Source organism: Clarias gariepinus, chromosome 5 (genome assembly GCF_024256425.1).
Source record: "Clarias gariepinus isolate MV-2021 ecotype Netherlands chromosome 5, CGAR_prim_01v2, whole genome shotgun sequence".
Taxonomy (NCBI): domain Eukaryota; kingdom Metazoa; phylum Chordata; class Actinopteri; order Siluriformes; family Clariidae; genus Clarias; species Clarias gariepinus.
In genome coordinates, this window is record NC_071104.1 from 2,776,952 (window position 1) to 2,783,589 (window position 6,638).

Sequence of the window (6,638 nt, forward strand, 5' to 3'; positions counted from 1 at the left end):
TGTTCGAGACTGAGCAAACGTTCTGTCCCTGTCAGAGCTATAAGAGGAAAACCTAGAGAAAGACTAACAGAGGAAAGCAGGGGGAGGCAAATACTTTTTCTGGAGCAGACTTCCCCACATTAATGAGTGAGATGTTCTGAGTATATTATACTCAGTTATTGGAAAATTAGTGTAACAATATCTATTACACGTGTGTTTCAGATGTAGACGAGTGTAAAGACGGCAGTCACATGTGTCGCTACAACCAAATCTGCCAAAACACACTCTGTGGATATGTGTGTGTGTGTGTCCAAGAGGCTACCGCTTTCAGGGTGTGGGCAAACCGTGTGTAGGTGCGTCTCAGTGACACAGTCACGAGAAGAGGAAACACACGACACACACGCACACCGTACCACACACACTGTACCCCAGAGCACATTAACCTCCACACACACCACATTACATGCAACATGCCACCCTACAGCACACAACTTCACACATCCATTCACCACCACACCATGTGGCCAGTGTGTTACTTGCTCTCTCTTTCTATCTCTCTCGCTCTCTGGTGTGTTAGATGTTGATGAGTGTGCACAGTCTCCAAGTCCATGTGGGTATCAGTGCCGAAACGTACCTGGTAGTTTCCGGTGTTTGTGTCTCCCGGGGACTGTATTTTTGGTGGACGGCCGGTCGTGTGCTGGACTCGAGAGAGAAAATGTGTTTAGTAATCGAACTTGGGTTCGAGCTGGACTTCAGCCCCAGTTGGTGTCCACAAGGGGTCAAACACTAACACTGCCACAATACACACAGCAGGGGGCACCGTGGAGCAACTTACACACCTGCCCTCCTGGTTATACAAGCAAAGCCGGTAGCTGTGTGGGTGAGTCCTACATAATAGAAATAGAACAAAGAAGAAGCATGGACTTGTTGCATGATTTCTTTCATGTATGTATTAACGTTCTGTAATTCTGCTCCTCCTTCTGCTTAGACATTGATGAGTGTGTGATCAGAAAGCCAACACAAGTGTCAGAACTCAGTGGGAAGTTTTCTGTGTTTTTGCCCTTCAGGGTATCAGCTCATGTATCTCTTCATGTTTGACCGTTGGACTCCATTCAGGTCACATGACCATGCAAAGTTCAATATATTCACACATTCATTTGGTAAATTACATTTACCAAACCAAATGTGCTTTAACACGAGGGGGAGTTATCAGTGTTTGGACACTCCATGTCCTGCCAGCTATCACAGAGGAGGTCCAGGGTAAAAAAAAAATATATATATATATTTCAACAGTTAATAACGTGTGTGTGTGTGTGTGTGTGTGTGTGTGTGTGTGTGTGAGGTGCAAAGAAAGTAAAAAATAAACTTCATCTGACCTTGCCTTAAATTTAACCATGTTTAAATTAATTGTGACGAGCAGTGTGTTAGATTGCACGTTGTTAAACATATTAGAAAACATTTACAAATCATAACCACTATAACCTGATGAAACAGATTAAATGTTTATCTAGAGTCCATAAGTCAACAAAGAGAAACATATGTGGTTGATATAAACGAACAAAAACGAATTAATCAAAACCCGTTTGATCCTCTTCTTATCCACAGACTGTGCTACAAGCCATGTTCTCATGGGTGTGCTGCAGGATCGTCTCTCCTCCTTCAGTATAAACTCATCACACTTCCTCTGGGAATTCCAGCTCAACACAACGTCATCTGACTGTCAGCATTTTCGGAGTCTGGTGTTCTTCAGGAGAGAACATTATTCACCATCCTCGAACAAAATGGAGAGATTACAAAACAGCTGTTTGGGATTAAAGACAAGGCTTTAAGAGGAATCATCTTCACCACTCGCTCTTTAAATCAGTCTGGTCTAGTGAATCTGAAGGTCTAAGCAACCACACTCAACCAGCAAGGACAAATCACTTACCAGTTTATTCATTATCTACATCTCAATTTCTGCTTATCCATTCTGATCCCTCTATCTCCAGTTATTCACACGTATCCCTCCACCTCCACTCGTCCACACTGGTCCATCATTAGTTAGCGTTTATGTTACCAAAACTGATTTCATTTAAAAAAATATATTCTTTATTGGTTGAATATTTTTCCGATTCTTTGTTATTATAAGATTGTTTGTCAGAATTGCATCAGTTGTTTAAATACTAGCGGCACGGTAGTTTAGTGGTTAGCACTGTCGCCTTGCACATCCAGGGTCCGGGTTCGATTCCCAGCCAGGCTCGATTCCCGTCTCTGTGTGCATGGAGTTTGCATGTTCTCCCTGTGCTTGGTGGGTTTTCTCCGGATATTCTGGTTTCCTCCTGCAGTCCAAAGATATGCAGGGTAGGCTAATTGGTGTTCCCAAATTGGAGTGTGTGAATGAGTATGTGTGTGTGCCCTGTGATGGATTGGCACCCTGTCCAGGGTGTACCCTGCCTCGTGCCCCAAGCCTCCTGGGACAGGCTCCAGGTCCCCACGACCCAGAATGCAGGATAAAGCGGTATAGAAGATGAGTGAGTGAGTTCTTAGCCCAGTGTTAGTAGACATGGTAGTAGCTACACCCACTGCTGACATGGTTGTGTAAGAAATGAGAAGCTCCTCACTGCATCAGTTAGGGTTAAATAACTTGTACCAGCTGAACTGTATTAATTACAGCAGTACTTATCCAACGGAAGACTCTTATTCATTAGCTTACTTACATCCAGGTGAGTTGTTTTTGGTGTATTTTTGATCCTGCAGATTAATATTTCTGTTCGACTGCAAAACCTCCATTTGAATATAAAAGATTGACAGTTGACAAAATCATTTTCAGATTTATTATTTATTATTGTTTTTTATTTTCCAGTTTTCTGTGGCGTCCAGTCTGAATTTGTACTTTATTATGAATGGAGCTGTTTATCACAAAACTAATAACTGCGAGAGACAAACAGTTTTTCCCCTCACTTTTAATCAAATACAAAAATAATGATGAACTCGGTTTCTCACATAAAACATTAAAATAAAATGTTGCATTATTTAGTCTCTGTCTTTTTTTTTTAAACAAATCTGGTGATCTACTTGGAACTCTGATCTTCAAGCACATATCTGAGTGATTTCTCTGTCATGATTTCAGTTCCAGCTTCTGTGACGTCACCTTATTGTTATTGTCGCAGGTGAGATTACTGACTTAGTGTAAAAAAAGAGAAAGAAAGAAAAGATTGTGATTCATGTGGGAACTGATTCATTCTGTCACTCGAATCATTTAGCTATTCTGTGTTATGGGAATTCACCAATTTCCTCATTTCTACACGCTGCCTTTGCACTATGTAATATAAGATATATTTTTATATAACTATTTATGGTTTGAATATGGTTCTTTTTATTTATGTTTTAAATAACTAACAATAACCGAATCATTGAATTGACGACTCGGAGGAATCGGTTCACTGCAAAGACTCGTTCGAGAAGAGTCACTCGGGGGCGTGGTCATAACGGAATCTGCGCGCGCTCGTATAATCCTGTCAGAGCAGAAGATGGCAGACGTTGAAGAGCATTCGGTGAGTTTCAGCCGGTAAAAAAATAAACATAAGAGTGTTTGTGTAGACTTTATTGATTAAATTTAAAAAAGACTTTAAATGACTAATATAGTGTGTGTTTCTTACAAAGATAATGGTTTATAATTACCTCAGCAAGAGCACGAGGCGTTAACTCTCAGGCTACATACCTATCTAGCTAATCTAAACTAGCCTGGGTAAATGTGTGTGTTTTTTAGTATTTAAGTACAGTGAAACCTTGGATTTCGAACATAATTTGTTCTGGTGTTCTATCAATTCATCATACTCAACTCATTATTTCCTACCCAGGTTTTCTGCGCATGCGCATTAAAAAGTCATGATTAGCTATCTTAGTATCCTGTCCATAAATTCATTCTACTCCTGCAAGTGACGAATTTGTTGAATTATTTCATAGTTTTGTGGTTTTAGTTGACATTATACTTGATTCACATGCCTTTATTTAACCCTTAGGAGTCTGACTTGCCGCCCGCGGAAAAAACTTGCATTTTTTTTCTGGTAACCGAAAAGAGTGTAGTACATCATTTGAATCTGTAAAGGGTCTACTTTTATTCATGTAAACTCACAACATCCACAAAACAATGTGCTTTTGTAAAAATAAAAAAAATATACAGGGTGCGCTTTCAGCCGTCTCGGTCTCCGCGAAAATCTTTTTAAAACACGTCAATAAAATGAACTGAAACTCCACGAATAACCGCCAAGACCGACATGAGAAATATATCTATAGAAAGATTAGTCTATACTTTTAAATAAAGCTATTTAAATGACAAGTAAATATTGTGATTTCATGTAATCCATGTGAAACCAAGGAGAGACACAGAATTTCAGTCGCACTGAAAGGCGAAACACGCCCACACGTCAATCACACGGAAAACAGTCACAGGGTAATCTACATACGAGGCCACAACCCCCCCCCTCCCCCCCAGATTCAGTGAGTTTTCTGAACGTTTGGAAGATGGCACTTCAAAATGTCCTGCACAACCAGCAAGAATTGACCTTTTCCTCAGAAGAAGACTGTTTGACTCCTACCACAAGCATTTTGAAGAGAGAACAGGTCCAGCAGAGGACATTCAAGCAAACTGCTGTGACAATGTGTAAGTTATTCAATCTTATATAAATCTTATTCTGATATTAAACTAATATTAGTAAATATTTTCCTCACTTCAGCTAGTGGCTAGTTTAGTGTAGTATGTAGATAACACTGCTAACATGTTGGCTTATGTAGCAAACTTTCCTGGTGGCTAAGCTAATGTCCTGTGGAGTTTACAGATATTTGTAAATGTTCTAATGTATTTTACCTCGTTTTGGATAGCTTTAGATTATGGTTGCTAATATAAATTTGGTTCTGTTTCGGTTAGCTTATAACACTGCTATTGGTAATGTTATTTAGCACAAACAAGCCAGTTCCAGTTGGCTAAAATACTGCCTTATGTAGCTCAGAGATGTTTATGAATATTTCTGTATGTATGTGTATTTACAAATACCTACCTTGGTGTAAATGTTTAGAATGTGTTAAATATGCGTGTAAAGCATGTCCACTGGATGGTGTTTGCTAACGTCTCAGATGTAAATCTTTGAAATGCAATACATGGTCTATGGTCCATCAACAGATATTTGTCCAGCCTATTGTCCATCAACAGACACAGAGGGGCACAAAAATGTATACACACTTTCACAATTGTTATCTATGGCCTTTTTTTAAACTTAAATTGAATTATGGCAGCAGTGTTTAGTATTATATTATCTTTCCTCTAAAAATGTCAGGTGTATCACCAGCATTGATGTGTCACGTGACCTACAGAAGAGAGGTGTATATTTTTCATGTTGAAGTCTGGATACATTTTTTGGGCCTCTCTGTATATATTGTGCATCTAAACCTATTAATTGCACATCCATTTACTCTAAACAGAATAGGCAAAAAAAATTATTTGTTTTTAGGAATGTGTCTGCATCAGCCTTGCCTTCACCAGCACCTCACATCAGGACACGCAAGCACCGTTCAGATGGACCTCTTGTATTTGTGAAGTGAATGGACACACAAGAAGTATCTGTCTGTTCTACCATCCATTCTGCTTATACAGTAGAGTAGACTCTGCATGTATGTTTTTGCACATTTTATTCTACACTGTTTTTGGTTTGCACCATTTTACCCTGCATGTATGTTTTTGTACTCAAAAGCATACATGCAGGGTAAAACTGCAACAGGAACAGTACAAAATAAAAACTGAAAAAATACGGACATTCAGGGTAAAACAGTGCAAGATAAAAAAAAGAATATGCAAAAACATACATGCAGGGTAAGCATTGATGTCCAAGAAGTGTAGAAAAATCTTTCTGTACCACTTCATTGTAGAAAAATCTTTCTGTACCACTTCATTGTTTTGTGCTGTGCAGTGTAGTACTGTAATAGCTGATCAGAGAGATCACGCCACATGTGCTGGTTGTACACAGTCACAGGTGCAAGATGTGGAAATGTCTTTGTAGTCCATGTATTCAATTCAATTTCAATTCAATTTTATTTGTATAGCGCTTTTAGCAATTTTCATTGCCGCAAAGCAGCTTTACATAGTCAAAAGAATTATTTAGGTTTGTATGAAATGTGAATTTGTATGAATCAAAATGGTCAGTTTGTCCCTGGTGAGCAAGCCGAGGGCGACAGTGGCAAGGAAAAACTCCCTGAGATGGTAAGAGGAAGAAACCTTGAGAGGAACCAGACTCAACAGGGAACCCATCCTCATTTGGGTGAAACAAAAAGCAGTAAATGATCTGCATTTATACAGTGTGTAGGGTGGGAGGCAGTTCAGCTATAATAGCTGATGTTAATTGTTAATGTACCTTGTGATTTCACCTTCATCTTCACCGTGTCTACTGTATAAGCAGAATGGATGGTAGAACAGACAGATACTTCTCGTGTGTCCATCCACTTCACAAATAAAGAGGTCCATCTGAACGGCGCTTGTGTGTCCTGATGTGAGGTGCTGGTGAAGGCAAGGGTGATGCAAACATTTCTAAAAACAAATAAATAAAAAAATGTTAGCATATACAGTACTGTTCTGAGTAAAGTACTGAGTAAATGGATGTGCAATTATTAGGTTTGGATGCACAATATAT

The 6,638-nt window shown here is 39.3% G+C and overlaps 1 long non-coding RNA gene across 1 annotated transcript; it reads left to right on the forward strand.

Annotated features, from left to right (window-relative positions):
• The first annotated feature begins 443 nt into the window (after positions 1 to 443).
• On the forward strand, positions 444 to 2,030 carry LOC128524655 (uncharacterized). The gene is made up of 3 exons (XR_008360553.1): positions 444 to 859; positions 968 to 1,239; positions 1,585 to 2,030. It is a non-coding gene; the product is annotated as an uncharacterized LOC128524655 (long non-coding RNA).
• The last annotated feature ends 4,608 nt before the right edge of the window (positions 2,031 to 6,638 follow it).